The 22,790-nt window shown below is 39.8% G+C and overlaps 1 protein-coding gene across 2 annotated transcripts in view; it reads left to right on the forward strand.

The window, feature by feature from the left end:
• Positions 1-329: 329 nt before the first annotated feature.
• The window catches only part of GANC (glucosidase alpha, neutral C), a 388,017-nt gene continuing 365,556 nt past the window's right edge, over positions 330-22,790 (forward strand). The window contains exons 1-2 of one of the 2 annotated variants that reach the window (XM_069208780.1): positions 330-421; positions 5,219-5,293. The gene's annotated coding sequence lies outside the window, so the exon portion shown is untranslated. The remainder of the gene's footprint in view (positions 422-5,218; positions 5,294-22,790) is intronic. The other variant, XM_069208781.1, reaches the window with a different exon arrangement.

Consider the following 22,790-nt stretch of genomic DNA (forward strand, 5'->3'; position numbering starts at 1 on the left):
TATATATATATATATATATATGTATATATATATATATATATATATATATATATGATTACCGCCAACGAAAGTTCACATAGCCCAAAAAAAGTCGCTACATTTCTCTACTTCGTAATCAGAAGCCACAATGCTTCGGAAACTATTAATTTGAGGGAACAGTACTGTTATCGAAATTAGCAACTCCACCCGCCTTTCCCTAACTCACTCCAATCTGCTGTAACATTGTGATAAAGCATAACCGTGTATTTACAAAATGGGCTCGCAATTTGCTGTGGGTTCAGCTTGCCAAGTCTTGCTTCAGTTTCCTTCAGTTCGTTTGAGTACCTCTCAATGCCACCATCTGCTTCCTGACAGGGAGGTGTGCGGTTGGTGTACATTGGGCTGTACATTCCTTGCCTGTTTTTTTCCGGAGGAACTTTCTGTAAAGTTATTAAAACTGCATTGTTTTTTCTTACATGCAAAGTTTAACTATTATTGTTCAGAACACCTGGTACTTTATGTAACTCGCAACGTTAGCATGCGCAACAACGCGAATGTCATTACAAAGTGTCGTTTCCGCGACCTTATAATAGAGAGCGAAAGAGAGGCATTAGGCTAGCGCTTTATGCAACGACCACTTCTTTGCCAGGAGGCAAAGATTGTTAATGTTTAGTTTCCTTTCGGTTAGAGAATCCCTTCTTGCCAGGACAGATGGAATGTTGGTGCAGGGCAGGATCAAATTATGCAGCAGGGTTGTCTGCAGCATAATGCGGAACGTTTTGTGATTGTAGTACCTCATTTTATTTTGTCATTTTGGCACGTTAACATCATCTGCTGAAAAGGGTTTACCTCAGTACCAGTTTGACATCCATATAGAGCAAAAGGCAAAAGTAAGGTGACCAGTCGACCTTCGTGATCGGCCTTCCACTGCTCAGCAATACTTGTTGCTATATTTTCAGTAACTTTTGAGCCGTTTGGGCTAGAAACAATTGTTTGCGTTAAAGTCTTCAGTTTGAGCAGGAACTGATGGATTATATGGGCAATAAACATATTCACAATTATGCACAAAAGGCTGTAAAAGCGCTTCATTCCAGGGGCCCTGTTTATAGTTTATCCCTTATAAGAAAGCACAGTTCTTAATATGCATCCCCTATCAAGCAGCCCATTTATTCATCAGGCATAACGATTGCTCTTCCCATATTATTCAGCCCATAATCAGAAGCAGCAAGTATATACTTTATTTAAAAAAACACAAAAAATTGACAGATGTACTATGTTTCCTGTTTGATCCCTCGTTTTGCATTATCTGACGTGGAATATGATACTTGTCGCACTTGTAGAAATCCAATATCCCAGGAATTACAATATAACTGTGCGATAATTATCACCTGTAACAAATTCACTCCTGCAAAATAAGGCATGAAATGCCGATTTTGGTGATAACCGCATCACAATCCGCCTGTCCTGCCATTTGCTTTGAATTTTTACCTATATTAAATGTAAACAGGTTTGACCTGCCAGAATGTAACTTTAAGGGTCGGTAAACTCCGATAAACATATAATTGCTACCACTTTGCAAATTGTTGTTTGAGGGACTTTGAGTGTATAACCTTGTGTACACTTTAAATGGGGCAGTTCGGGCATCCATCTACTCTGGATAACCCCATGCGTTTTATTATTCAGTATCAAAATTTAGTTTATTTCGATTACACTAAAACCTTATCAACTTTCTTTATTTCATAGCATACCAATAATCTGAAAGCATACAAGAGTTAATAATGTTCAAACCTACATAAATATTAAACGCCTTTAAAGCAATCTATGCTTGATGAAGCTGACATAATCTGATTGTTTTGGCCTAATTGACAAAAGTATTTTCACATTTAAGTTGACTTGGCAGCTCTGCTACATTCATTTACGACTGTAAATTCAAATTTGCTTTCCACAAAATGTCAATGTACACATATAAATATACTTCATTTCAAGAGTCACTGCCCCTTGTTTGTAAAAAATTGAATCAAAAGGCATGGTTCTGATTTTCCAAGCTTTATTAGACAGCAGTGTCCTTTTTTCAGTCTTCGTTAGAAGGAACAGTACTTCACTGGTGAAACCCTATTGTGAGGCATAGTGGTTATTGTATGAGATTAATGGTTTATTATAAGTTTCTTTGCATGCCTTAGAAGGTGTTTCTGGTGTGCAGTCAGATAGAGGTACTTCAGCAAGTTCCTCTAACAATAAGTCCTCGTATCTGCTCCACCCAAAACCATGGTACTCTCTTCTAATGATTTTCTATGGAGAGGAGAGGGGAAATTGTGCAGCTTCCTGTTTCTCCTCTCCAGAACGCTAGAAGTTCTCCTGTAACAGAAACACACAGAATGCAGATGAATGTTGCCATTTTATTTCTTTGCAAGCCTTATTTGTACAAGGCCACATGCAGCTCTATCTGTTTGGAGAATGAAAATGTTAAATTCTCTTGTTTTGTTAGCACCACTAATGGCAACTTACAGCTCAAAAAAAGAATATCTTAAAATAATATTGACGTCTCACACATACTGTTAACATTACCATTCAAAATATTTGCTTACTTGGTCCAAAGCTTGATACTCATGCACATTCTGAGGGGTTAGTGTTTTCATGTCTGCATGCAACTAAGTTTGTATGTTACTCATATGTATTACCAGAAAAGTCCTGACTCACTTGACAGCCTCCTGTTTGTTTTTTCTCTATTATGAGACATTGGCCCTCATTACGACTCTGGCGGTCTCAAGACCGCCAGAGTCGCGGTCGTGGTCTGACAGCCACAATACCGTGGCGGAGTTGCCAGGGTCCAACCGATGACACAGCCAGCCTGGCGGTCTCGGCAGTTGAAATCCAGCATGCAGCGCCGCCCTGGGGAATACGACTCCCCAATCTGCCAGCCTTTTCATGGCGGATAAACGCTCCTGGAAGCCCCTGCACTGCCCATGCACTTGTCATGGTCAGTGCAGGGGCCCCCATGGACAGCCCGGTCACGCTTTCCACTGCCCGGATTACGGGCAGTGGAAAGTGTGGTGGGTGCTGCTGAACCCGCTGCACTGCTACATTGCCGCCGGCTCGATCACGACGTTAAGGTCCTGTTTCCCGCCTGCCGGTCCAACGGGAAACTTGTAATAGGCCTGGAGGTGTTCTGGCCGCTCTGGCGGTCAGATGTGGTACAAGTTTGGTGGGCAGCCTCCGCCGCCCACCAAACTCGTAATGAGGGCAATAGTCACTTACTTATCATCACCTAATATGGGAACAGTTCCTAACTTTTTTTTAATCTCCTATTAGGCACTATCCTTCAGAGCTCTGCTCCCTACTATGAAGCAGAGTCTCATACTTATCATTCATTATTATGAAGCACAATTCCTTATTGTTTCTTGTTTCCAGAGGTTATGAGCCGTTGTCTCCTTTTGTCCATCCACTACCCTGAAGCGCACTCTCTGTTTTTCCTCTTCTATTAAAATGAGCTTTGTATGGAAAATGGCTTTGTATGTCCGGCACTGTGTCTGTAGAACTAGAGACAGAGTCAGATGTACAAAACCATTTTGCAGACATACAGATCTTCAGATTCACAAAATCACAGAGTCTTCAACCACAAAATGACTTTTGTTTCAATGTACTAAACCCATTTTGTAATTCGTTCTCAGGTTCCCGGATCACGAAATGGGTTAAGAAAGGCATAACAAATTGCTATTCTGATGGGGCATGTTCAGAGCATCCCTTCGAAACAGCAATTCATTATGGTATTTATCAATGGTTTGTAACTGCAACTTATGTCACAAACTATTGATAGGTTACCCACTCCTCAAAGGAATACCTTCTCCTTTGTGACTTTAAACAAAAAAAAAATGTTTGGGGGTAGGGCTACCAATTCTCAATTAAAAAAATAATTTCTGTAATGCTGCCCTTTTTCCTTTAAAGAAAAAGGGCTGAAGTTGTTTAAAAAAACTTTATTTAAATGCAGCCACAGGCATGGTGGTTTGCTGACCCCAACAGGCCACCATTGCTGTGATGGAATTCAATCAGGGTGAGTCACAATTTGTAATCTACCCCATGAAAAGTGAAAAGTGATGAGACAGCTCGATTTCTGACACTCTCTGAATGGGGATTTTGAGAACTGACCTAATGGTACCTATGTAGGTTCGCAAAATCAGAATACATTCCCAAAATGTCAGTTCTTAATTTATGACGACTACAGATCAAGGTATTCAGATGCACAGATATCTCCTCAGCGAATTATCTCTCTGCAATCTTGAGTCAATACTTGCCTAATTGCAAGGAGTACAATGTTTTAAGTACCGTATCTACAGACAATTCTGTAACTGTAATTTTCTAAGAATGCTTAGGTGATAAATTTATCAAGTAAGCATGTGTTCCTCATCTATCACTCACCATATTCAACCCCCATGACTATGTACCCACCCTAAAAGCTAACATATCCTATGTGCTGGATTCTGTTGCTGTGTGCAGTATTTCTTGTTGAACTGCTATGTGGTCCACAAATAAAGCAATAAACTATAGACTGTAGTGGCTATGGCCCTTTATCTGAAGATCCTGAAAGACAAGTGCAAAAAGCATCACATACTGCCCAAATCTAGAGGACAGCTATAGCTCGCCTCAATTGAAAATGATAGTCACATAAAGGAATGCTACCTCCAACAGAGAAGGCCATGTACTTGATGAATCAGGGCTTTCTCACATTATCAATGATCTAATGAAGGACAGAAATAAAATGTCAGCATACATTTCACCTAGAATTTACCTGGCACCTCACCCATATACCCAGTGTATTTAGTAAATGTCAGACCTCGTGGAAGCTCTGTGAAGAATAGTTTTAGAAGCCAAATGATTGTGAATAATGTTGAAAGGTTTAACATTTCTATGAGTAGTGTTCAAGGACACAATGGGCTCCATTACTGAAATTTCTGCTCAAAAGTAGGCAGCCTACTCAGGTCTCAAGAAATCTATTTGCCCACTCGCTATGACAAGTCAGATTTTCTCAGGGTGAGCTATTTTGAGGGCCTACTGGCCTGTTCCGGCACGTGAACTTGAGCTGGCAAAGAACTGGTGTTCTGTTAATTCAGAAAGTACATTAGTAATAAATATGGCTTAAATCTTTTTTATATTGTGTCACATTTGCTATGTTCTGTCAGCTTATGTCTTCATACAAATTGCTGCTTGTTTTATGCTGAAGATTGGTTTTACTTTTCTTTTTCAGATCAAAAAGTTGGAACATTTTGTAAAGTGAACTGTCTGACAATCGTGCTGGGGTACAGGGACATTTAAGTACCATGTAAATAAACAGTGCAAATATTTAAAAATGTATTTTACTAGTCAGGAAAGCAAATGTTGTTTTGTAATTCTAAAATGTGAGATAAACAAATATTTTAATAGGATCAAAACAAATCTGAATATTTTACTTGGTGATGCACAAATTATAAATATTTGCTGAAACCCTGATTTTCACACATTATCCTTTGTGTACTATAACATTTTATCAGTAAAACTGTGTGCCATTGGGACTCTTTGTTGCCATGTGAGTGTAAACTGTGTGGTTTGTAAATGACAGTGTGCTACCACCCCAGGCTTTAGTAATTTATTAAAAGAGAGAGTTTTAAAACAAGAACTGAGAAACTTTCCTGCCCCTACCCTGATAAAAATGCTATTAATAACCTAATAACCTAAGAGGTTCACATGTACTACATAGAGCAAAAGTTTAGTTTATTAATTCAGACAGAAGTTTTGTTTGTAGAGCAGACATGCTGAACTCACATATTTGAAAGTGCTCTCAAATGTAATAATGAAGAGCCAGGCGACTTGGTGAAATAAATAAGATCACACAATTTGATACCAGTTTATGGATCAAGCGCATTAAACTTAGGTCAAAAAGATTATTCAAGTTACCAGGTCTGATATTATTTTTATGATTTTTCGAGGCCTGAAATATTTCAAAATATAATTCAGTTGTTACGAAAGAAGTACTTCTGAAGTGAGATGGAAACAAAAGTTTTAATAGGATCAAAACAGATCAGAATGCTTTATTTGGTGATGTGCAAATGATAAATATTTGCTGAAACCCGATTTCCACACCTTATTGCTTATTCGCTATATAGTTTTATCAGTAAAACCGCAAGTCAGTGGGAAAGTTTGTGGCGTTTTCAATGGAAAATGTCTGCCTGTAAATGACAGTGTGATACCATATCATGGTTTAGTAATATATTTATTGTATTTATTAAAAGTGAGAGTTTTAAATATGAACTGAAAAACATTCCTGTTCCTTCCCTTCTGGCAATGCTATTAGTGAATTAAGAGGCAAGTCAGGTCATGTTTACCCTTTATGTGGGCTAGATTTATTTATTACACATGGTGCAAATGTTTAGTCTATTAATTGAAAGAGAAGAGCCTTTTCTACAGCAGACATGCTGAATTCACATATTTGAAGTTGCTCTCGTATGTGAAGAAAAAGGCAACTTAGTGAAATAAAATATTTACCTAGGATCATATAATTTGAGACAAATTTATGGGTCAAGCCCATTACAGTTTGGTCAAGATGATTATATATGTCATTAGACCTGCAGGTCTGGTAACATTATTCTGATTTTTCGAGGCCCACTCCTGCAAAGTGGAAGCTATGGTAGGCACAGTGGATGGACAGTACTGTCAATGGTACATCTCACCCAACATCACTGGCAGACAGACAAATGGTAGGGGAGGGCTAATTGTTTTAGAGCATTCACATGCACATCAGGCACCACTGAAGAAGTCAGTGATCATCCCTGTAATGAAGGTCAATATGTACTATGTTAGTGGACACACTAGGATTGATGTACAAGTTATGCAGCATTAAGTTGTGAAACTTCTCATAGTAAAGGAGTTATGAATTACTGTAGGGAATGGGCCAGTGGTGCTTCTTGAGTGTTATTGTTCATAAAGATGGTGGACATTTGGGTAAGAGAGAATGTGACAAGTTTGTTTTGGCTTCCTTGCCCACCTGTTAGCCTCAGATGAGTTGTTTGAAGGTTTTCAAATCCAGCTGCTTATAGGAACTCTTTTTCAGTAAGTTGTAACTAATACTAACGGTCTGTGATCTGTTCCAACATCTTAAGTCTGTGAGATACAGACAGGTGTCTAGTCAGTAAAAACAGGTGGGCTAAGGCCATAAATAAATATGAACAGAGATAAACTTGCCATCAAAACCTCAAAGCCCCTAATATAATGGATGCAGAGCGTGGTCAGAATGGTTTAAACATCTTTCAAAAGGTAGAATGGATTTTTTCTGTACTGCAGTTAAAGGAGTAGAACAGGCCAAAATCATAATCTCTGTGCTACTCTCATTTATTATTGAGCCAACAGGACTTGCTGTATAGCCTCATCCAGAGAGTAAAATAAGTCTACAGTTTTTTCTTTGTTGGCAAGATGATCAGCTAAATTTACCAGAGCTTGTAGTGATATGGAGTGCTGTGTTGCCAAGCAGAGATGTGTGTGCTTCTGACAGCCCCAAAAAGTAATGAGTTTTCCTCAGTGTCCCCATGCTGTCAGAGAAGCTATCCCTTACTGTAGCCCCCATGGGACACTAGTGTCTGAAAGAGACTGACCTGCTAATTACAAGCTGGAACCAGTTAAAGAAGTTTCACAACACATACTATCTCAGCTTTCTCTAGTAGGCATATTGGAGAATTTGTCTCGTTTGGGCTTGACACTATTGACCACATTTTGCAGATTGCCCTGTGAACCGAGTAAAGGCTGTAAACGATTTCTGTACCATTAAAACATATTCCAGACTTAGCTATTTTTAGAAAGGCCCCGCCAAGTAGCTTTCACTTGTCTCCTAACTCATTCTTGATTGTTTGCTGCACGGGTGTTTCAATGGTACACTGTTCTCCTGCAGACTGCTGCTTTAAGTCTCTGACTTGCTGGTCAACATGTTTTTATTTTTATTAGAATATTTCTTAGCAGAAGAGATAGCCGATTATTATGCCCCCTTATTGAACCAACCTAGAATGTAACATGTCTCAACAGGCAGCCAAGTGTCTCATCCACCATTGGTGAACTTGATGAAATACAGTGGCACAGTCCTCATTGCATCAGTTTGTGTGAAATGTACCAGGTATTAGCTCAATAGTTTCCTTCTCAAGGATTCAAGGGAAATGACAAGCTGAATAGTCTACAGTTAGTTCTCTGACTCTGAGATTCACCTTTTGAAGAGTGATTTGTTTATAGTTCCTGGTGAATTTCTAGGGGATGTATAACAAAAATGGGGGCAATCTATGTGAAAAAGTAAAAGTAAGTGCTAGCGTTCTCAAAATTCAACCTTAGAATCTTCATGTAGTAAAGTAGTATAAGCCACTAGGAACATCATAAGGCAGGACAACGTGATAGTATCCACTAGGAAATCACTAGGCGACCTATTTAAAATAAGTGATTGTATGAAATCAGTCTGCACATATACTGTTGCACATAGCAGGCCAAAATATTTTGTAACTCTGGGCAGCTTTCAAAACTTCAACCCTAGCCTGAGTTTACACAAACAAGTCAATGCCATTTACCCAACAGATAATTTCATTAGGGGCCAGATGTAGCAAGCAGTTTTGCCCATTCTGTGTCTATGGGAAAATGTGTTCGTACATATGGCCCTAGATGTTTTAAATATTTGATGTGTTGTGATCCTTCTTCAGTAGTGTCTAAGCATGTAGTTAAATCTTACAACTAACAAGAGACTGAGGGAGCCTTAAGTGCTTTTACAAACAGCAGAGATGTGGAGCCATGGTGCACTTATTTGCATAAAACATGTTTGCAAGTTGATCAACACTGCAAAACCTGAATGCAGTACGCTAAATGTGGCTCTATTAAATGACCATACATAGGATTTCTTACACCTTTTTTAGTTACCATATCCCTTAACAAAAACCGTGTTTGTTTTTTGCACTACTGAATTGGATTGGCTCTTTGCAGCTAGGTTCTGTTCACTAGCACATCCAATATCCTTCACAGCATCCAAGCTATCCAGAGACCTACTCCCTTGATTTTACTTCTATTTTAGAATGTTGTTCTGTCCGTGCACTACTTATGTTTATCTGAGTTAAAAGTATGATCTCCTTGTGTTCAGAACAAACCAAGAACTAGGGGTTAAGTTAACTATCTGCCTTTCACCGACTCCAACCTCCATTGTTTCCTACTCAGCTTCATTTGTTCATTATTGGTGTCTTCACCTCCACATTTAACTTTCCCCTTGAACTGTCAAGTCTCTTTAACCACATGGATACTCTACAAACGAGCAATACAATAAATACATTAATCCCATTTCCATCATCCATTGCTCTGTTTAGATGATGGGTGTTTATTCAGAGTTGGATTCGTGCCAAATTTACTGAATAAACACAAACTATGCAAATGTTTAACATTTAGATGCATTATATGTATCCCATGGCCATATCCTAAAAAATCCTCCTGCTCTGTTTCACTTCTGGACTGCAAGCCATTAGCCCCTGTACACTTTCAGATAATGCAGTCTTCAGCACCTAAGCGAACCTATCAACTTCTTTTGTCAGGGTGAACTCCGTAGAGGTAATGATGCAACCTTTTTGTGACATTCCATGTAAGGATCAGGAACTCCAGCCTTTGGACAGACTACCATGTCCCTAAAGTGGGTATGCTCTGACCACTAGTCATCCAATACTTCTCTTTGAAGAAGGTTTGCAGGTTTGTATAGCATGCAGATAGGGGTCTGAGTCAGCAAAGCAGATAATCAGTGAAGAGATTTCATGTAAGAACATACTGGGACCTATTCACAAAATCATTTTGGAGTATGTAAAGTAGTACACTTTCACATACTGTTATGAGCCTTTGTGAAATGGTCCCACAACATCTAAGATGGGAATATTCAGGGAATGTTCATATCCATTTTGTGCAAGTATAAAAGGCTTAACCTTCTTTGCACTTTTTACTGGTAAGGAGTTGGATGTTTCGGTGACGCTTGACAAAGGCATGTAAGAGTAGGTACAAGAGTAGTCATACTCATAAATTCCATACTCATAAATGTTAATGTAAATGAGAGCCATTATCGTCCCCCTGCTCCCAAGTCTTATTTTTTTTCTAATGGTTCTTTGAGCGGTAAATACAAATACCATGTTTTATTCTGTTTCTTGCATTTATTGGTAAGTGTAATTACGGCCCGGATGAATGTAAACAAGGCTAAATAACAGTTATTTCAGTGCTATATTCCTTTCCAGATCTCTGAAACAATGCTACTTTGTAAGACAAAGAGGCTATGTAAATTAACGATGGCCATTTAGGGAGGTGGGCGGGGCTTCCCCCAACACCTTTATTCACCTGGAACCCAAAAGTGGTTTTATTTATATTTTATTTCAATGATGGATATCTAAGTAATTTTAATATATAAAGTAAAATGGAATTGGTTAGGTGAGGGAAAACGTTTCCTCAAAAGTATCAGACAATTCGCATTTTGTTAATTGCACATTACTAACTATTATATTTTGCAGTTGCAATCTGGCAGCTGGATGGGATAAATCCATTAGTTCCTTCAAGATCATTGGAAAACAACTAAAAATAGTTGTAATACTTTCTGGAAGTTTGTGGCAATGAAGAACAGATTGTGTGGCAGGGCTGAGTAAATTATGCAAGAGGAAAGGCAAATTGTGCTAAAATTTTGCAATGCAGCTCTGTAGAACAGTATAGTACATTTCATATTTGTTACACACGTCTCGCTAGGGAGTGTTTCATGTTTCAAGACAAGAAATCTTAAAAAGATATGTGATATATTCAACTTTCTTCTGTTCCTAAGTGTGATTGCCCTGTTGAAAAAATACATCTTTGATGTAAACCTGACTTTGTATACTAATTAAATAATCATGACAAAAAGGAATCCTTCTATTCATCCTGCTTAATTTGCATTTATGCGTTAAATGCTTTTATTACTTTTTTTAAACAAAAGTCCCCCTCCCATTCTCTCAGATGGGGTTTTACACTGTCTGTGCAACATGGTCCCTTTTCAAAAGAGTGAATTATAATCCAGCAGCTGAAGATAGTCAGGTAACTTTTGTAAAGTTATGGGTGCAGCTTTGCCATCTGTTTGAGCTACAAATATGCTTTGTCTTAAAATGTGGAAACTATCCAGCAGAATATGGATTATGCAGTAATTGCGGCAAATTTATATTTATGTGGAAACTGCTGCAGCCATACAATCCCGTTTTTCCAGTGGCACTGAATGAGGTCATTTAATTTTTAAGTTCAGCTTGACAGGACAGCTGTCACCAGACATTATGCAAATAACTTAAAAAAGGGCTTTAGGAAGCACTACCAGGAGAGGGTAGCCAAAAGTATGTATTTTCATTGGGCAGAGTTGTGTGCTTCTACAAAAAAGTGCTTGCTTTCTGTGCAGCTGCAATCATTTTGTTTATATATCCAGCTGCCTGAGCCAGCAAGTGTAAGGCTTCCTGAGCTTGAACTTTCAGGATCATACACATGGCACTGTAATGCTATTAAAGTGTCTTAGATAACTAGATAATTTACGGTGTTTGTTTTTCTCTGGCAACAGTACAAATGGAAGTGGGCAGTCATTAACTTTAGACTTCAGAGGGCAGTTTTGTGTTTGAGAGCCCAGGGCTACACTAATCTACATGGACTTTTAGGTCTGGCTTTACATAGCAAATGTTGCTAGACCTTATATGATCAACAAAAAAGAGCTTTCAAAGTCCTACAGAGAGAGGATCTTTAGCTCCACCCACCTGTTTTTCCCCTGAGTACAGGATTTAATTGGGTCAAATTTGTGTGCTTCCACTAAAATGACTGCTTGTATAGCACTTTTTGTGATGTGGCAAAGGCTATACTCAATTCAGCAGGACTGAGTTGATTATGATGGCAAGCCAGTGATCATGGTGATAGGCCTGAACTATTATGAAATTCTACGATAAATAGGACTGACCTATTAATTATGTTAAAGTCAATAGGCATTTAAATGTGGATTGTTATTACTCTACATTAAAACCTGCAGACAGGTACTTTGTTAAATGGGATATCAAAAGATTACTCCTGGAGGCAATGGTTTGGTCACCCAGTGTAACAGACAGAGGATATAAAAGGTTTGCTCTGTAAGAATCTTTGTTAGGCCGTTTTAGGACAGGTAGTATTTTGCTTAGACAAATACAATTTTGTATACCTTTAAAATGTTATGACTGTGTGTCTGACGGTTGGCTTGTGGAAAAGCTTATACTTAAAACTGTAGGCCTGAGTTGGTTACGATACCAGGCCTGTTTGCTGTAGTGGGAATGTGTCCAATGACAAAAGTGTGGTTTGCTTATTTATGAAATATTTTTTATCATAATGTGTTACAGGCCTTAGACAGGTATTTTGTTACATGTAATCTCACAGATTATGGTAGTAGACAAGAGTTTTGTCATTGGCCAGCTACTCTGACAAACCCTGGGGGTTTTCTCTGTGTTGAGTCTTGTTAGGCCCTGTTGTGAGGGGTTTTATATTGTTTTGCAAGCTGTACTGTCGTACATATTTGTAATGTTCTAACTGTAATTGTAGTTGTATTGCTATAGCGCTTACCACCCCTGATGAGGCGTTGAAGCGATTTTTGGCGAGTAGCACCTACTCTGGAACCCAAAAGGATTAGTGGTGGATTAGTGTGGGAAATATAAGTGTAGTATCAGTTGTAGTATATGGAAAATATGAGTTAATTTGAACAGTGGACATGTGAGTCTGTTAGTTGGATTGAATAGAAATAATGGAGAGATAGAAGAGAGAAGAATCCAGAAAGTGTTTATTGGGAGATCATAGTAGTAAGGTGAGGTTTGGGATGAGTCAAATGAGAGATGCATGAGGGAGAAATTAGTAGGGTTGTTTGGGAGCTCATAGTAGTAATCTGAGGTTTGGAGTGAGCTAAGAGGGATAGAGGAGGGAAAAGTCTAAAGAGTCTAGGAAGGGTTATTTTGAAGAATGTAGTAGAATGAGTTTTGAGATGAGTCAGAGAGTGGAGATAGAGGATACATTGGGAAAGGTTTAGGGTGATACAGAGTAGTGCATTGGATAGAGTCTTTTTTAACTTTTTTTTTTTGTACAGTAAGTAGGGCTAAACTAATAAATATAAGATACATGATTATATAGAAAGGGAATATATGTGTAAGGAAGATAATATATTGAGATGTAAAGTTGTATTGTATAAACACAGACTTTCAACTGTTGCGGTATTTGAAGGTAATTTATTTGTGTACTTTTGAAAAGCATAAAGTCAATAGACATTTAATGGTGAACTGTTGTTACTCTGTCATACAATGAATTCAAGCCCACAGATAGGTTTTTGTTATATTGAATCTCATAAATTACCTTAGTAGGCAAGAGTTTTGCTTTTAGTTGCCCACTCTAACAAACTATGAGTTTAGAAGGTCTGCACTGTTAGAATTTGTGTGTGTTAAGCCCTATTTCGAGAAATAGTATTTGACTTTGACATCTGTAATTTTGAATATTTTTTATTACTGTGTGCCTGATGGTTACCCTTTGGGAAAGGTTCTCGCGGTGCAGTAGACATGAGTTGTTTATGGCGACACGTCAGTGATAACATCTATCGGAATGATTGGTGTGCAGGGATATGTTATGCTTGTTGCCATATGTCTGGCCTGTTTATTATGAAAAGTTATTACAAAGGCAGTAAGTCTAGCTTATTTATTGGGAAAAGCATACAGCAAATAGGCCTCAAACATGGATTATTATTACAATGCCTTACAGGCCGTACAAAGGTAGTTGGTGACACATAATCTCACAGATTACTATAGAAGGCAAGGGTTTCGGTGGTTGTCTCCCACTCTGTCTACCCTGTGAGTAACATTTCACTCTTTTTTTGTTACATGGAATTGCACGTATTGCTGTACTAGGTAAGGGTTTTGGTGTTGGTGACCCACCTGAACAACCCATTAAGACAGACAATTTGCATTTTGATAATCTTTATAAGGCCCTATTAGTAGGGATTTTATATTGTTTTGACAGTTGTAGTTTGTACTTATTTGTAATTCTATTACAGTCTACCTGATGGTTGCCTTTTTGGGAAGACTTATGAACAAACACAGTAGGTTTGTGTTGATTATGGTGACAAGCCTATGATAAAGGTAATAGGCCTGACTGTTTATAATGAAACATTATGATAAAAACAGTAGGTCTGACATATTGATTGTAAAAAACATAAATTGAAATTTATAGGCATTTGATGGTAGATTATCACTCTGTATTGAAGCCTTTGTTGCATGGAATCTCAAAGATTACCATAACGGGCAAAGGTTTTGGTGGGTGCTGGTTACCCCTCTTACAATTCTTGGGTGCAGATGATTTGACTGTCAGAATCCTTGTTAGATCCTCTTAGGAAATATTGTAATTATCTTTGCCAACTGTAATTGTGTAATTTTATGACTGTATTCCTGATGGCTGCCTTGAGGGAAAGCTTGGACTGAGTCCTGGAGGCCTCAGTTGGTTATGATAATAAGCAAATTATAACAGCTACAAGACTGATTAGTTCTCTCGGAAAACATATTTCTGTTGTTATAGATGTGGTCTGTTTATTATGAAAAGCTGTGATAAATACATTAGGCCTGACATATCGATTGTGAAAAGCATATTTTAATGTCATTTGACATTGAAGGGTGGATTGTTAGCTCCCTGTATTAAAGCCTACAGGTATGTATTTTATTACATGTTACTTTTGTAGAGAATGATTTTGGTTTTGGGAAACTCCCCTGACAAATTCTATTGAGAGAAGATATTCACTGAAAAAAAAAAAGGTTACAGGGACGTTATAGTTAGGCTCACATTTTAACCGTACAAAACCATAGAAATTCACCAGTTGTAGTTAGAGTTACTTCCGCCATGCACAGTTTTTTCATCAAAAGTTTTACTGCAAATATTACATTGATATAATCAATGATGTTATGAAAGATGGAATGAACGCCATAATTTGTGGGATAATTAGCAGCGTATGGCGAGGGCACGAGTTAGTTACTTGAGATAACTATAACTGGTGAATTTCTATGGTTTTGTAAGTTTAAAATGTGAGCCTAACTATAACGTCCCTGTAACCTGTCACCTTCAGTGTAGTCCCTGGTGGTGGTGATCCCCAAGGTGTGGGGGCCACAGGCTCCCTGCATTTAGTACATTTATCGTCTCAGGGAGGTGGTGGTCCCCAAAGCAGCAGGGGGCGGACATGCCCCCCCCGCATATTTAAGATTTGCCCTAGGAATGTGGTGGTCCCCAGGGCACTTGGGGAGGGCTCAGAACCCTGCATATAACTCAGAAGCCTCAGGGAGATGGCGGTCCCTGGGGCAGCAGGAGGGGGCCAGGAGCCCCCCGCCGCTTTTTTACACAAAAGCCACCAGGACTTGGCCCACGGGGGGCATTATAGTAACAATGCGGGCTTCTTTTCCTTTTTTTTTGATTTCACAGCGGATCTGCGGATTCACCTGCGACTCCCTACGTAAAATCAAAAACAAATACTTTTTAGCTTCAGCCGAGTCCCAAGATGGCTGACAACACTTCAACGACTTCTGTTGTTGAAGTGTTATCAGCTAATTAGATCTCTGCACGAGATCGGGAGGGGTTGCAAATCCTTTGCGTCCCTAGATATACAAATATGCATGTTTTTTAATTTCTTTAAAACTACTGAACGGAATTACACCAAAACTAAAAAAGCACTCTTTCTGGACCAGGACCTACCTTCCTGCCCCATTTGGTGTAATTCCATCCTGTAGTTTTTGCGCTATCGCTGTTCAAATCCCTATGGAAAAATAAATGGGCAAAACGTGTTTTGGGACCCCCTCCTTTTTCTCACCATGCCCCCCCCCCAACCCTCCAGGACGGATCATACCAAAACGTTTCCAGGCAGCAGTTGACGGGATTGGTAATTTTTCTTTTAGAAAGTTTTGTGGAGATTCATCAAGCTGCACAAAAGATATAGGGCCAGATGTAGCAAGTCGGCAATTTGCGACTTGCAAATTGCGAGTCCCTGCGACTCGCAATTTGCAAGTCGCAAATTGCTATGCAGTACGGTGTCTCAGACACCGACTGCGACTCGCAATGGGGTCGCAATGACCCACCTCATGAATATTCATGAGGTGGGTCGCAAATTGCGGCCCCATTGCAAGTATAGGCACTCGCAAACATGGAGGCCTGCTGTCGTCAGCAGACCTCCATGTTTGCGACCTGCTTTTCAATAAAGCAGTTTTTTTTTTTTTTAAGTGTAGCCCGTTTTCCTAACAGGAAAACGAGCTGCACTTAAAAAAAAACGAAACCTTTAGTTTCGGATTTTTTTCAGGGCAGGGAGTGGTCCCTTGGACCACTCCCTGCCCTGAAAAAATATTTTGGGGTCCAGTCACAAACTGGAAGGGGTCCCATGGGGACCCCTTCCAATTTGCGATTGGGTTACCATCCACTTGAAGTGGATGGTAACTGCGATGCCATTTGCGACCGCATATGCGGTCACAAATGGTATTGCATCCCAATGCGACACGCAAATAGGAAGGGAACACCCCTTCCTATTTGCGAGTCTGAAATGCATTTTGCGAGTCGGTAACGACTCGCAAAATGCATTTCTGCATTGGGATACGTGTTTAGCGAGTCGCAAACGGCAAATTTTGCCGTTTGCGACTCGCTAAACGTTTGCTACATCTGGCCCATAGGCAAGTAAAAAAAATGTTTTCATATGGAAACTAGTTCCTAACTATAACTACCTAGTGCCGACCGCCACTATATGACTTGACTCCACTGTCAGACATTGTTTCACAATTTATCCGGAAAAACCATAGGCAACAAAATATAAAAAAATGTTTTTATCCAAAACATAAGTGTTAGGGCAGGATTTCGCCAAAGTGGGCATATGCTTTCAATCACCCACACATAATCACCTTGCTTCAGTCAGTCCATCCAAAAAACAATGTTCCAAAATCATCCCTCATACTAAATAAAAAATATGCTTAGCTTCTTAAGTCCACTGACATGTCTGCTATGTGAACCCCATACACCTGTGTGAAAAATAAAATATCAGTTAAAACTCCACAAAAGCACATCATAAAATCATAGGTCAAGTAACCTATTGACCCAGATGTACAGACATTTCCTAATCTATATTTAACCCCTCCACCCGTTATAGGGAGTTAAATCTAATGATATACTTAAATTCCAGCTGTCTCAAGGCAAGTAATCTATCACCTCCCCTGAGATTGGACGGGACTTAGTCAAACACAAAGAACTGTAGTAATCCACTGTTTCCAGAGTGGCATTCACCAAAGTGCCTAGCCACACGGTATTGCCTATCAGAATGAGTAATGGTTCACATATACTCCAGAACTTGTTTTTTCGCCCTATGCATTTTACTCCCAATGTAGTACATATCACATGGACACTTTTGGGCATGTATACAATAATCTGAATTGCAGGACAATCCCTTTCTGATGGTGATTTCCTGATTACTCCCAAAAATGCTGAATGATCTCACATCTTCGGTTGACTTACATGCTTTACAGTTTTTGCACGTAACAAACCCAGGTATTCGTATGATGCAAGTTTGACCTTCTGTTTTGGAAATCATGTTACTTCAAAGCATATCTTTCAGAGTCCTACTCTTCCTGAAAGTGATGCTAGGCTGAGGTGGTACTTTTTTAAAACAATGTCATCCATGAGGAGAATATTCCAATATTTTTGTAGTATTCCCCTCAACTTATTGACCTGTCCACTATATGTTGTTATGAATCTGATGTGTCTCTCCTCGGCATGCGGTTTCTGGGATGCTCAAGCTAATTTTCCCTCTTCAATCTCTCTACTTTATGAACTGCCTCTTGTAGTATTCCTGCACTATAGCCTGTCAGGCAAAATCTGTTAATCATCACTTCCTTTTCTTTTTCAAAGGCTATATTGCTGCTACAATTCCGCCTCGTTCTTATAAGTTCTCCATAGAATACTATTTATTAAATGTCTGGAGTGACTACTGGCAGCATGAAGTACAGTATTACCCAAAGTGGGTTTCCTATGTAACCTGGTCTCAATTTTGGAGTTTGCGATTTCAAGTTTGTGATCCAAAACTTCTAATGTATGTGCATGTATGTTACTAGTAAGACTAAGATTCATAGTATACTTATTAAGTAAACATACAGATTCCTCAACCAAAGATTGCATACCCTTCCAAATGACAAAAATATCATCTATGTACCACGCCCAGAGCACCACGTGTTCCTCCCACCAGCCCATTTATAAACATGCGTAGCTGGGGGCAACACAAGTCTCCATCAACGTGCCCCAGGTTTGGTGAAAGTACTGGTTATCAAAGATAAAAAGGATGTTGTGTAGGCAATAGCTAATCATGCATAAAATAATTTCTGTGTTGAAGAAGTATGAAAGGGACCTAGCGCTTAAGAAATGCTGATAGGCTTTTATTCTCAAATCATGGGGAATACAGGTGTAGAGACTGCAAACATCAAGCTCTATAAGAAGATAATCATCTTCTCATGTCATATCATTGATTATTCGAAGAAAATCCATACTGTCCTTAATATATGAGGGAAGAGTTTGTACAAATGGTTGCAAAAAATAATCCACATACCGGGAAGTTTTCTCTAACAAGCAATTTATAGAAAGTACAATCGGTCTTCCAGGGGGATTCAATGGATTCTTATGCAATTTTGGGAGTAAATATAATATCAGAAATCTAGGATGTTTATTCAAGAGGAATTAATATTCTTCCAATTCTACCAGTCCCTGATATTTCCAGTTCATTAATTTGCCCCAGTATGTTCGATTGGCCTGATCATTCTCCAATTTCCTGCGAATCTCTAAGAGTGCTCATTAGCCAATTGCCTATGGCCCTCATTTAGATATTTGTCTTTAGACATGATTACAATATTTCCTCCCTTGTCAGAGTTAAGAATAACCATATCTTTGTTATTTCATAATTCCATCAGTGCCACACTGTATATTTGTAGGGCTGAAAGACTTATTGGTACATTTAAATTTCAACTTTTTCAACTGCTTTATAAACCCTTTCTCGAATACATCTATACTGTCAAAGGGTAAAGTTGGCTGAACAATGGATTTTGGATGAAACCCACTCACGGCAAGTGCGATTCCCATATTTTCCAGATTTAAAATCGCATTCTCATGGCTCTCAAAGAATTCATCCAATTCTGAAAGTGTGTGTAGTAAATCAATATCTCCAATGCACAACTTGGATAGAAGACCAAGTGATTCTTTGTATGTTATCCCCCCCCCCACCCAGACTTTTTGGTGTCAAACCACCTTTTGAGTTTGAGTTTTCTGTCTTAGTTAAACAAGTCATAGCGGCTTTGGGTATAGTCCAGGGGTGAATTGGGGGAAAAGGAAAGACCAAGGGAAAGAACATCAACATGAGTATGGGTGGGGTGGAAATTGGTTAGATTTACCACATTGGTCTCATAGTCCATGATTTGGTGGCTGTTTGGGCTCTTGTCATTCCCACTGAGCCATTGTCCTTTCTTGATGGTTTTGCACTTCTTGCGTTTCCACCTCTTCCTCCCTTTCCATCTCTTCCTCCCCGACCTTTGCCGCTTGCCCCATCCTCTTGGTGATTGGAATTCCAATCGGCGTTTGGCCATCAGTTGGCATTCTTTCATTAAAAAGTCGTCTTTTGGGCCCAAGGTATCAGAGCCCACCGAGGCATCACTATCCATGGCAATGGTTCCTTCCCCTGATGATTCTTCTGTTACAGTTGTGCCCCCCTGCGGCACCCATCATTTTTTCATTCTCAGTTACTCCCGGTTTAGTCATCTCTGCAACTTTTGTGTCTTGTTTTCTCCAGGCATCGTATTTTTTGGCAAAGGTTAATACCCTTCCATTAGTATAATCCCTGTAGTCATGGTAGAATTTCCTATTTTTTTCAATTTTATCTCCTCCTCCTCCTCTACCTTTTTGATCCAATCAATAGTTTTTGCCATGCCTTCATCATATTCATCCTAGTTAATAATCTTCCTCAGTTCCGTTATTAATTTATCAATTTCTATAGCATTCTGTCTTTGTCGTTCCATGCATATTTTACTATGATACATAGCATTGTTAATGAACACGCGTGTGAGTTTTAGCATTTCAGGACCAGGGGTTTCATATGTAGGAAATGTCAGAATTCTCATCCCGTGTAATTTTATCACATTCAATATACTTCTGTAATGAGATTGCCTCACTCAACTTTTTTGTAATTTATTTCCAATTTATCCAGTAATTGTTTTTAGATAACTTTCCACTTACTCCTTTACTAGTCTGCCCCCCGGCAGAAGTGGATTGTAATAAATTGAGGTCAAACAATTTCTCTGCTGACACCTCTCTCCCTTTGCTGACAAAATCGTTGCCATAATATCATTCTAGGGAACGCTCCTCATACAAAGATTACACTTGAACGCCCACAGAAAATATCACAGAAAAATGTCCTGCGGGGTTTATAAAGGGCTCGAAAACCTGCAGACTTACTGGCCTCCAAAGAAATTATATATACTCAAGAGGAAAATCAACACATAGAATACAGAAGCAAGGCTTTTATTTCAGTTATCCTTATGTTGTATGCACAGTTTCAACAAGCAGACTTCACTCCCCTCGCACTATCCGCCATCCAAGGAGGATTTCCCCAGTGAGCCGGGCATGTACAGCACTCACTTATGTCGAAGGCTTAATTTGTGCCTGGCTCCACTCCGGAGTTTTATAAATTAAGGTGCCACGTGCAAGGAGCAATCAGTGTTTTGTCATGCTTGGTCCAGACACCGATAATTCAAATGTATACCGGCACAAAGCCCTGCCTACTTTAAATTAAATTGTCAGCGGTCTTGCGCACGCTTTTGAGTACTGGCCCAGCAATCTTCTACTTTCCGTGCAGAACTTTAGTGCAAACTCATCTTTAACTGTATCACCATCTGAGCACTGACAAGAGTCTGCCGCAGTTGTATCAGTCCGAGCAGACACGAAAACTAGAAATGGCAGCAAACCAACTCATAAACTCACTTACCGACAAACACCGTCTCTCTGTGTTGGCGCGTTCTGCAAGTCTCCGGTTGTATTCGACAAGATATTAGAACTTCTATGGCAGCTCCTCATGCACTCTGACATTTTCAAGCAGGGCGGAAGAGTGGAAAACATACATTTTAATGTTCCTCGCTGGCTCCCATGGTATCATCCTTCCCCACATTGCGGCACGGGTACGTGAAACCATCTAATCAACACAAACAGCCTCCCACATTCCAGAGAGCAGAATCAGCACTCTCCACGTTAACATTAGCACTTCCCCCCCCCTACACTCGGACAAGGAACGCCAACGACAGACGTGTGAACAAGGTGGCTAAACTGCCAAGACGCGTTAGCGGGAGCACGATCACTTTGGCAATAAATCAGCTTTGAAACATCCCTTTTCATTGGTGTTCCTTGTTGTGTATGTGCGTGTCTCTATGTATGTATATACACACCACACACACATATTCACTGAACAAAATAACAGTTAAAAGGTAATTATAGTTAGGAAATAGAATGAAAAAAACTTTAGAAATGCACAAAAAAAACAAAGGTTATAGGGACGTTATAGTTAAGTTCAGATTTTACAAGCACACAACCATACAGATTCAGCTGTTATACTTAGACCCTTATTACGAGTGTGGCAGTCTTGGCTTGGCACTTGGAATGGGCAGTGCAGGTGCCCCCATGGACAGCCCCATCGCGCTTTTCACTGCCTGAATTACGGGCAGTGAAAAGTGCGACGGGTGCTATCGCACCTGATGCACCGTAACATTGCCGCCAACTTGAGTACGAGCTAGCTTCAATGTTGTGGTGAGTTTCCTTATGGGCTGGCGGGCTGAAACACTGTTTACGCCCGGCGGGAAACTTGTAATAGGGTCCCGTGGAGGGACGGCCGCATAGGCGCTCAGCCCGGCGCAGGTCTTTGTCGGGCAACCTCCGCCGCCCACCAAAATCGTAATGAGCCCCTGAGTTATTTCAAGTAACTATAATTCGTGCCCTAAGGTAACTATAAAGTCTGTAAAGTTTTGGGGTGATTGGCCAAGCGGGGGCTGAGAAAAAGGGGGGGTCCTAAAACGCGTTTCCCCCATTCATTTTTCCATAGTGATTTTGAACAGCGATAGCGCCCAAACCACTGTTGGCAGAAAGGTAGCTCTTGGACCAGAAAGTGACCTTTTTGTTTTTTAGTGTAAATCAGTTCAGTAGTTTTTGAGAAATTAAAGAAAATCCAAATTTGTATATATATATATATATATATATATATCAAGGACGTGTTGGCAGCTATCTTGAGACTTGGCTTCAGTCCCAGAAAATAAATGTAAAAAAAAAAAAAGAAAAGGGGCCAGGGTAGGAAGACCCTGACCCCTTAGCTCTGGTGCTGGGATCCAAGTGGGACCCTCCTTCCAAGAGTTAAAAAGCATTTTGTTTTTTAATTTTCGCTGTGGATCCAGTGAAAATCCTCCCCCCCCAAGAAAAACAAGCATGGTCTTGCACACTTATTTTATATACAGCCCCCGGGTGGGTCAAGTGCTGGGGTGGCATTGCAAAAATTATGTTGTGGGGAGCCACCCAGCCCCCCGCATTCCCGGGGACAGCCACCTCCTGGGGGCTTTACACAAACATGATGTCGGGGTGGGAGGCAGCCCCCGGCAGCCAAGGGGACCACCATTTCCTCGGGGCTTTACCAAAATATGATGTGGGGGGGGGGCTATAGTAAAAAAAAGAATGAAGGGTGTCCATTTTGGACCCCCACCTTCCTGGGGCTCTGCTAGTTA

The sequence above is a fragment of the Pleurodeles waltl genome, chromosome 9 (genome assembly GCF_031143425.1).
Source record: "Pleurodeles waltl isolate 20211129_DDA chromosome 9, aPleWal1.hap1.20221129, whole genome shotgun sequence".
In the NCBI taxonomy this organism is placed as follows: domain Eukaryota; kingdom Metazoa; phylum Chordata; class Amphibia; order Caudata; family Salamandridae; genus Pleurodeles; species Pleurodeles waltl.